At 31.9% G+C, this 11,502-nt stretch overlaps 1 pseudogene; it reads left to right on the forward strand.

Moving 5' to 3' along the window:
- Positions 1-391: 391 nt before the first annotated feature.
- LOC101490567 (phosphoglycerate kinase, cytosolic-like) lies at positions 392-1,338 on the forward strand (annotated as a pseudogene).
- Positions 1,339-11,502: the final 10,164 nt, after the last annotated feature.

The following is an 11,502-nucleotide window of genomic DNA, read 5'->3' on the forward strand; positions in this document are numbered from 1 at the left end:
GTTATAAATTATGTGCTCTCCCTGGCGATTGATAAGTTGAAGTATCTAAAATATGGTTGGTGGGGGAAGTAGGCAAAGATAACAATAATAGTAACGGTGTAAACAATGTTTTGTGTAATATTTTTTTTATGCCTTTTAACTGTTATTATGGTGAAAGGTCTTTTTTTGTTTTACTTTGTTGTGATTTACTTCTGTATTTAAATGAGATCTGTTAAATATACCAATCTGGAGGTTATTTATATGTTTATGTTATTTGATTTGATTTTTGAAGGATTGGATGTAGTAATGAAGAGGTTAAGAAACTATGAATGTCAAAGAAATTTGATGATAGTGATTTTGAAGGAATATTTGATTTGAATTTTTTTTCTTCTGAATCTTCTGTCTTCAGTGACGTCCAAAGGGTGTAACACCCAAATACAATTTGAAACCTCTTGAGCCAAGGTTGTCGGAGCTTCTTGGAGTTGAGGTGTGTGTACCTACTAAACTGTTCTATGCTTTTATGGGATTCCTTCCAACTGTTCTTATTTTTGTTGGTTTACTTTGCATTAACCATGCATGTTGATTTACCTTTGATTTGATAGGTTAAAACTGTTGACGATTGTATTGGTGAGGAAGATGAGAAGTTGGTTGTACAAATTCCATAAGGTGGTGTTTTGCTTCTAGAGAATGTGAGGTTCCACAAGGAAGAAGAGAAGAATGATCCTGAATTTGCAAAGAAGTTGGCTTCCTTTGCTGATCTCTACGTGAAAGATGCATTTAGAACTGGCCATCGTGCTCATGCTTCGACCAAAGGTGTCACTAAATACTTGAAGCCCTCTGTTGCAGGATTTTTTATGCAGAAGGTATGTAGGGAGTAATTGCAGTTCAATTGTATATATTTGATAATTGATGTAGTTAATTGATTGGTTGTAATGTATAATTGTTTCAGGAGCTTGACTATCTAGTTGGAGCCGTTGCAAACCCCAAGAAACCTTTTGCTGCTATTGTCGGTGGGTCAAAGGTGTCTTCCAAGATTGGTATGTGATAGATTTTTTCAAAGTTAGTATTAATTAACTACTTATGACTTTTATGGTCCCATGATTTAGATAATCTTGTTATTTCAATATTTATAATTTAGATATTTGGAGACTCAAAACCATTTGAAGATGATGAAATGATGAATGTCCGACAATGTTGTGCAAACTTGACAACCTTTTAAAAGTGTTGAAATAAGTTATAAGGTATTAGATTTAATTCACTCTAATGTATGCGATTTACATGGTTTGCCTACAATTGGCGGTAAAAAGTATTTTGTCACTTTTATTGATGATTACTCTAGATTTTGTTATATTTATTTAATGCACTCTAAGAATGAAGTTTTAGACAAATTTAAAATATTTAAAGCACAAGTAGAACTTCAACATGAAACTTTTATTAAGTGTTTAGAAGTGATAGGGGAGGAGAGTTCTATCATCCTGAGTATTTTGAGTCCACTGGTATTGTGCATCAAACAACTGCACCATATTCCCCACAACAAAATGGAATTGCAGAAAGGAAAAATAGGGTATTAGAAGAAATGGTGAATGCCATGTTATCCTATTCTGGTTTATCTAAAGGTTATTGAGGTGAAGCCATGCTAACTGCATGTTATTTGCTAAATAGAGTTTCCAATAAAAGGAACAAGATAACTCCAATCTTAACTATATAAATGTTTGGGGTTGTAGAGCAATTGTTAAGTTTCCTGAACCAAAAAAAAAAAAAAAAATTGGGAGAAAGAGGAATTGAAAGTGTATTTCTGGGCTATGCTGAAAATAGCAAGGCCTATAGATTCATGGTTGTTGAATCTAATGACTCATATCCTATTAACACAGTGATTGAGTCAAGAGATGCAATTTTTCAAGAAAATAGATTTAACTCAATTCCACATCCCAAGGAAACTGTATGTTCTAGTGTACAAAGTCTAGAAAATAATGTATCTAATAATGATATTTTGACATGCTCAGAACCCAAAAGAAGTAAAAGAGCCAGAAAAGAGAAAGATTATGGCCTAGACTTCTTTATGTTCCTTGTAGAAGGTACAAATGATTCCATTAACAGTTATGGACCAATTTGCTACAATTTAGAGAGTGACCCAGACTCATATGAAGAGGCAATAAAATCTCAAGACTCTTCCTTTTGGAAAGAAGCCATCCAAGGGGAAATTGACTCAATTATGGGGAGTAAAACTTGGAAATTAGTAGACCTCCAACTTGGATCCAAACCAATAGGTTGTAAATGGATATAAGAAGAAAATGAAAGTTGATGGTATCATTGATAAATTCAAAGCTATACTTGTTGCCAAAGGGTTTACATAAAAAGAAGGTATCGACTACTTTGATACTTATGCACCTGTTGCAATAATTGGATCCATAAGAGTGCTTTTGACACTAGCTTCTATCTATAAGTTTGTAATCCATCAATGGATGTTAAAACTGCTTTCCTAAATGGAGAATTAGATGAAGAGGTGTATATGACACAACCTGAAGGATTTGTAATCAAATGGCAAGAACATAAAGTATGTAAATTGACTAAATCCTTATAAGGGTTAAAACAAGCACCCAAAAAATGGCATAAAAAGTTTGATAAAGTTTTGCTTTCTAATGGATACAAAATAAATGAATCTGACAAGTGTATTTATAGTAAATTTCTTAATGAAAATGGTGTCATGATTTGTTTGTATGTGGATGATATGTTAATATTTGGCACAAATTTAGATGAGGTAGAAAAAACTAAAACTTTCCTATAAAAAAATTTTGATGTGAAAGATTTAGTTGAAGCACATGTGATTTTAGGAATTAAAATCATTAGAGATGGAGTAAATATTGGTTTATCCCAAACCTGTTTCTATCCCATTTGATCAAAATGTTAGTTACAACCACATAAATGATGCCCTGTGGCACAACTAGATTATTCAAAGGTAATCAGATGCTTGATGTATGCCATGACCTGTACCATACCTGATATAGCATATGTTGTAGGCAGATTAAGTCGGTATACTAGCAATCCAAGTAAAGAACATTGACAAACAGTTAATAGAGTATTAAAAGATTTGAAAGGAACAATTAACTATGGTTTAGTCTATAGTGGATATCCTTCAGTTTTGGAAGGATATACAAATGCCAGTTGGGTAACTTATGTTGAGGATCATGCTTCCACAAGTGGATGGATCTTCAACCTTGATGGAGGTGCAGTTTCTTGGGGATCAAAGAAACAAACTTGCATTGCCGACCCCACCATGGCTGTAGAGTTCATTGCCATAGCTGCAGGTAGTAAAGAGGCAGAATGGCTAAGAAATTTGTTGTATGAGATACCAATTTGGCCAAAGCCAATGGCACCAGTATCCATACATTGCGATAGTCAATCCACACTATCTAAAGCATATAGCCAAGTATATAATGGAAAATCTAGACATAGCTATGTAAATGATTTAATTTTAAATGGAGTAATATCCATAGTGTTTGTAAGAACTGAAAAGAATCTTGCAGATCCTTTGACGAAAGGTCTGACAAGGGACATGGTGTTGAATACATCATTAGGGATGGGACTCAAGCCCATATCTAATTAATCATCAATGGTGGAAAATCGACTCACACTAGAGTAACATCAAGTCTTGAGTTCAATGATAAAGTACACTATTAGAATGATTGCAAGTACTTGAGTGTAGATACAACCCAAAGGTTGAAATTACTTGGACCATAAGTATAAAGTTGGAAGATTGAGTTTTACTCTTAATAGACATATATCATAAATTTGCTGAAATACATATTATGGGTGTATTTCTGATATAGTCTACCTATGTGAGGATGAAGTGAGGCTGCTTCGAAGAGTTAAAGGGTTTGACTCTTAAATTATCATGAAAATGGTACATGATACAAGGCCTTATCAAATGTGTCATCTTTATAATTCTTTCGATAGTACCGAGATTTCATGTGTAAGTTGTGCACACTTGTTCTAATGAATAACTGGTCCAAAGCTTGTCTACCAATCTATTCGGGATAAGTGGAACCCATAGCTTACTAAGTAGTGGTTCAAATCGTAAGATACCATTATCTGAAACCATGATATTTCCAAAATTATGGGACTAAGTATATTTTGAAAATGGTGGGGGATTGTGAGATATTTCCAAAATATTGGGTAATATATGTATTTATAATTGGTTATAATTGACATGAAATTGTTTTTGGTTTAGTGGTTATCGAACCCAGGTCATCTGCGAAAAAGTGCATTGATCAACCACCAGACCAGTGCAATGCTTCAGTAAATAACTGAACTTATGTGCATATATCCCTTCGCGAAATAGTGCAATGCTTCAGTCAATAGTGTCACTTTGGACAGAATGTGGACACGAAAATTCTAGAGATTGTCATCCATTTTTCTCATCCATTCTTATATTCTAAGTCATCTTATTCTTTTCTAGTGCATGAGTAAAGAATAAGAATCATTATTTTGTAATATACTATTGAAAGATACTCTTGGTGTGAAAGTGCAAATCATATCAAGGTTTTCCAAAGTACCCTGAAGGGGATTCGCTGGTTATCTCACTTGCATCCGATTGGTGGGGGTGAATCGAAACTAAAGGCTAGTGTATCAACACGCTTTAGAATTTGCTACATATAATCATCATCAACAACTTCATTATTAAAGTCTTGCAGCATTGTCACCAACACAGTTCTAATAGTGGTGGGTTTCCAAACAACCGCCATAGCCAATTTGTAAAGGAATGTCCACCATGGTTGTGTCACAGCCCGCAATGGCATGTTTGTATGGCAGGTTTTTGGCCTTCCACCACCAACAACAATGATCCAAACATGCCTTTAATGTTTCTTTATGAAAATGAAACAAAACAAAGGATTTAGCGAAAAAAGGACCAATGAGAAAGTTTAATTCCTATAACTCGTATCACAATGGGAAAGTTTGGAAATATGAATGTTCTGAAAGGACAGACTCTATAGCTTTTGGTTTTTGTGATAACCCTTGCAAAACGCCCTTCTTTGACTAAGGAACCGCGACAGTTGCAATTTGAAGCTGACATTAACCGCTTGTTCCTTTATTCGAGGTTAGTGATTTTTTGTTGTTTACATTATCATTTAAGGAGAGGTTGGGATTGTTGTGTCAAAATTGCTAGATCTTTTGTGTTAATATTACATAGATGACTTGTTTTTTTGTTAATTTGATGCTTTTTATGTTCATGTTATTTGGATACCAATTGTTTCAAATTTTGTGTATAGTGTGATGGATTCCCTTTGCAACATCTCCAATTCTTTTACTCATGCCAAGACTTAAAAATCCAACTATAATTGATTGGGGAAGAGTGCAGATGAATCAGATGCTGAAAAGATAATTGAAAAATCCAATAAATGAGCAAACAGGCTGAGCAACACGAAGCGGAGACCGGAATGGTATTCTCCTGTGGATCTAAGTCCGTGGATAAATTATTTACTACCTACGGAACAACGGTGCTTATTATTCTATAAAATAAATCAATTTTAAAAAAAAATTAGTTTCCACGACTATTCCGTAGGTAAAGTTAATTTTACAAGGTGTAAACTTATAAAATAAATCAATTTTATAAGGTGTAAACTTATAAATGTAGTATTTTATTTATGTATTAAAGACATTAGACATGAATATTTTTAGGGTGAGTTTGTTTTAGAACGAAGGGATTGCAACGTTCTTTTGTTTAATCTAAATCAATTAAGTTTGCCCTTTTATTTTTTGGCTGAAAAACACTCTTCAATAAAACAATTAAAAAAATATACAATAACAATAATATTCTACGTAGAAAGGCATATAAGATATTCATTACACATAATAAGGTATTCATTACACATAATTTTTTTATGTACTTAAATACTTGAGTCCTTTTAATTATGTTGGCTAATATAATATTTTAATGGTTTAGGCTGTTGAGGTATCAAAGAAAAATGATATTTCACCAAAAAGACAAAACTTTCAACTAAATTCTGTTGAACAATTGATGGTAATGACAATGAAAATGTCAAAGCCTTTAGAATTTAAGTTGGAATATGGTGGAACTAGTTTTTTTTTTTCCTTCCATTGAAAGATGTTATAGAGTTGTGTATGGGTAAAGAAGAGATATGCATCACCATTTTACAAGTTTGGCTAACGTAAGTATGTTTTATTTGTAAATTTGTAAATTTTGCCAAATTATGAATTTCATTTATAATGAAAATTAAGTTTCATATCTTAGGTATCTACATCTTCGTTGTATTGACTTAGGAAAGAGTGAATCATATGAATTTATTGATGAAAGAGTGAAGTGTATGGACTCATTGATCCATGTTTCATCCAAAGTGAAAATGATTCAACTAATGCTCAAGTCCACATTCAAAAGAAGTTGTACGAGGAAAAAAGAACTTCTTACCTGGCACCTTATCTCATAAAGTAAGTATTTCATATTATAGTCATCGTTTATAATAGAGAGAATTGAATATAACATATATTTAATTGTGTATTGTAGTCGTCATTGGCAATTGCTTATTATCAATCCTAAGGAGCGCAATATAGTCTTTATATGTTCATTGGGAAGGAAGCCATATAAAAAAATATGCCACATTGTTGATTTGTAAGTATTTAATTTATTTATATTGTTCATAAGTATTGTAATATGTTTTCTAACACAATTTTAATAATCATTTTTATTTTGCAGAGCTTTCGAAGGTTATTATAAGTTGCTAGGTTTGAGAATTAAACTGAAGATAACATGAAGTTTTCCTATAGTAAGTTGTTTACAAATAAATAACTTAATTTATAATATTATAACAATTTTATACATTTAACAATTTTTTTGTGATTTCAATTTTAGAGTCAGAGACAAGCTTCAAATTATGAGTGTGGTTATTACGTCATGTTACATATGTTGAACATTGTAACAGCTGGTATTGTTATGATTGTGTTTTTTTATGTTCGTATGATAAAAAAAATTATAAGTTGTTATTGATTGTGTTTTTTTAATGTTTGTATGATAAAAATTAGGATTCAATCGATATTGATTGTGTTTTTTTTTTTGTTCAGACATTTGACGACTCGAGATTATTTCATTCGGATCAAATTAAAGAAGTTCAAGAACGTTGTGTAGATTTCATTTTGGAATTAATTTAAGAAAATGACGGTGCTCGAATATATGTCTATTGAATATTGTTAAATGTGATTTTGTAATTTTTTTAATGAACATCTAAATCATTTTCCGTCTTGTCAAGAATAGTTAGAAATATTCAATAGTTAAATGCATAAAAAAACACAATCATAACAATACCAGCTGTTACAATGTTCAACATATGTAACATGACATAATAACCACACTCATAATTTGAAGCTTGTCTCTGACTCTAAAATTGAAATCACAAAAAAATTGTTAAATGCATAAAATTGTTATAATATTATAAATTAAGTTATTTATTTGTAAACAACTTACTATAGGAAAACTTCATGTTATCTTCAGTTTAATTCTCAAACCTAGCAACTTATAATAACCTTCGAAAGCTCTGCAAAACAAAAATGATTATTAAAATTGTGTTAGAAAACATATTACAATACTTATGAACAATATAAATAAATTAAATACTTACAAATCAACAATGTGGCATATTTTTTTATATGGCTTCCTTCCCAATGAACATATAAAGACTACAACATTAAGCTCCTTAGGATTAATAATACGCAATTGCCAATTACATCTACAATAAATAACTAAATATATGTTATATTCATTTTTCTCTATTATAAACGATAACGATAATAGAAAATACTTACTTTATGAGATAAGGTGTTAGGTAACAAGTTCTTTTTTCCTCGAACAACTTCTTTTTAACGTGGACTTGATCATTAGTTGAATCATTTTCACTTTGGATGAAACTTGGATCAATAAATCCATACACTTTACTTTTTTCCATGTCAATACAACAACAATATAGATACCTAAGATATGAAACTTAATTTTCATTATAAATGAAATTCATAATTTGACAAAATTTACAAATTTACAAATAAAAAATACTTACGTTAGACAAACTTGTAAAATGGTGATGCATATTTGTTCTTTATCCATACACAACTCTATAATATCTTTCAATGGAAGGAGAAAAAAAACTAGTTTCACCATGTTCCAACTTAAATTCTAAAGACTTTGACATTTTCATTGTCATTACCATCAATTGTTCAACATAATTTATTTGAAAGTTTTGTCTTTTTGGTGGAACATCATCTTTCTTTGATACCTCAATAGCCTAAACCATTAAAATAATATATTAGCCAACATAATTAAAAATTATAAGACCTATTACTTCAGGAATAATAGTTCCTTTAATCTCTTAAAGATTCAAGTCACACTCTTCTTATTTGAGATACAAATTCAGTGAAATGAGATAAAATACATAAATTATTATAAAATACTATTGTATATCTTTTAATTGTTTTATTTTGTTTCAATAGCAAGATGTAAAGTTTACAACTTATATATCTACCTTGCTACATAAAATACTATTGTTATTATATAATTTTTAATTGTTTTGTTGAAGAGTGTTTTTCAGCCAAATTTTAACTTTGTTTGTTACATATTAAATAAAAAAAATTAATAATTTTTAAAATTATTTTTTTAAAAAAGCAAAATTTATTTTATGTTTATTTACTATTATAAAATTTATTCATCCAAAAAATAAAAGGGCAAACCTAATTGATTTAGATTAAATAAAATGTTGGCGAGCATGTCTGTGTACCGTGACAACGTGCAAAGTTATCATCATAAAATCCGATCAAATGTGACATATAGCAAATAAATATATAGAAACAAACTCACCCTAAAAATATCCATTATTTTGCTCCCTATTCTGTCCACATACAAATTCTAAAAAATGTAAAATATTTATTGTTTTGCTCCCTAAAAATATAAAAGATCCGATCTACATATATTACTATTGTTTTGCTCCCTATCCACATACAAATTCTAAAAAATGAAAGAGATAAAATATATAATTTAACTTGAGAACCAAACCTGTCTTAATGAATTGATGATGATACAACGGCAACGGGTTGCAAAGCTGACGTTAGAGGAAAGGCAGGAAATCAGAATCTAAGTTGTAAGTGATTTACGATGTATATAGAGGTTAAGGATGGAATGTGGAGGTTCAGAGAGCCCATATGTTATGGGAGCAGGAAGATAAAACGCTAATTACATGGGTGTTTTATATTTTTTTTAGGCCGTCTTAAGTCGGTTATCAATGCAACCGCATTAAACAAGTTCTAAATATTTACAAAATTGTCACCGCCTCATTTTATTAAGTCGTTTACCCAATTAACTGACTTAAACATGTAGTAAAATGGGATATGTTAATTTTTTGTTTTTCTTTTTACCGTCTTTCTTAAGTCGGTTGCCAATATGTGTTAAACGTGTTTCACATATTTACAAAATTACCACCACTTCATTTTGTTAACTTCGTTTATATGAGGTACAGTCTTAAATATACATCCGACTCATTTGTTAAGTCTGGTGGCAAGTAAACGACTTAAATGGTTGTACTAAAAACTCAACTTTCTACTAGTGGTGTATCGTTTTTTTTTAAAGAAAACATTTTTACTACTTTTTTATTTTTATAAACTATAAAGGATAAAAATTCAAGAGCAGATCCGCGAGTCGGCGACACATATGTGGCGCAAACCGACGGCGGTAATAATAATAGAATTTAAGATCTAATGCTCAAGAAATAAAAGACAATAAATATGAAATATCGTGAATTTGATAAAGAAATAAACGATTATACAACAATCAAATTGATTTTTATTAGTTGATTCCAAAATTTCTCGTGAAACCAAAAAATATTATTGTTTATATCATACGTGCATAAATTAGTAAAAAAAAACTCTATAACAATAATAATGTAAAAAAAATAGATAAGAAAAAAAAAAGAAAAATAAGTGTTTACCGCACTGGAAAGGCTCTTTACTAGCTTGTTCCAATCTTTCTTCCCTCTTTTCTCTCTATTATTCTCTCTTCTCTTTTATTTTTTTGTGCTATCAATTATGTTCCCTTTTGTCCCCCCAATAGTGCTCCCAATTCTCTCCCTATTGTCCTCTTCTAGTAGACTATTTATAGACTTTTTGGGTGTAGATTACAAAAGACAAGAGAATAATTGCCAATGAAATACCATTAATCTGTTTCTTTCGGTTTCTTTTCATTTAATTGGCCACAATTATACTGATTCTTATTATCATTCATTCGTTTCTTCGGTTTCTTTTCTATTCAATTGACCACCATTATACTAATTTTTAATACCATTGATTTATTTCTTTACAGTTTCTTTTCATTCAAATGATGACCATTATAATAATTTTTATTACCATAAATTCAATTCAATTAAATACGTTTGTTTTTATTTTTTTTATTTACAAAATAGTAAAAGTTTTTGGAAAGGAATCAGAGTCAAATAGAAACCAAACACAATCCATGATTTTCTAAAAATCTAACAATTTATTTTTATTATTACTTTCATCATTATTAGTATTTTTTATTATTTATTTTTTTTATATATTTATTAAAAATCATAAAGTAGCGGACAAAATTAGGTGTCAACAACTGCCCCTTTTTACTTAGAATTTACTTTGAGAATCAAAGTAAGTGATAAGTAAAGATGACAACTCTAATTTTGTCTGAATATAATTTTGGTAAGCCTTTTACCCAATTTTAAGATACTAATCGTTTTCTCAACTTTGGGTGCGAATCATTTTCTTAGTTTCACTGCGAGTTGTTTTCCCGGCTTCAACATGCGGGTCATTTTCTCGGCTTCGGGTGTGAGTCGTTTTCCCGACTTCAACATGCGGGTCGTTTTCTCGGCTTCGGGGTGCGAGTCGTTTTCCCGGCTTCAACATGCGGGTCGTTTTCTCAGCTTCGGGGTGCGAGTCGTTTTTCCGGCTTCAATGCTGGTCGTTTTCTCGGCTTCAAGTGCAAGTCGTTTTCCCGGCTTCAACATGCATGTCGTTTTCTCGGCTTCGGGGTGCGAGTCGTTTTGCCGGCTTCAACATGCGGGTCGTTTTCTCGGCTTTAGGGTGCGAGTCGTTTTGCCGACTTCAACATGTGGGTCACTTTCTCGGCTTTAGGGTGCGAGTCGTTTTCCCGGCTTCAACATGCGGGTCGTTTTCTGGGCTTCGGGTGCGAGTCGTTTTCCCTGCTTCAACATGCGGGTCGTTTTCTCAGCTTCTGGGTGGGAGTCATTTTCCCGGCTTCAACATGCGGGTCGTTTTCTCGGCTTTGGGGTGCGAGTCGTTTTCCTGGCTTCAACATGCGGGTCATTTTCTCGGCTTCAGGCGCGAGTCGTTTTCCCGACTTCAACATGCGGGTCGTTTTCTCGGCTTCAGGGGTCGAGTCGTTTTCCCAACTTCAACATGCAGGTAGTTTTCTCGGCTTCGGGTGCAAGTCGTTTTCCCGGCTTCAACATGCGAGTCGTTTTCTCGGCTTCGGGTGCGAGTCATTTT

This window comes from Cicer arietinum, chromosome 6, assembly GCF_000331145.2.
Source record: "Cicer arietinum cultivar CDC Frontier isolate Library 1 chromosome 6, Cicar.CDCFrontier_v2.0, whole genome shotgun sequence".
In the NCBI taxonomy this organism is placed as follows: domain Eukaryota; kingdom Viridiplantae; phylum Streptophyta; class Magnoliopsida; order Fabales; family Fabaceae; genus Cicer; species Cicer arietinum.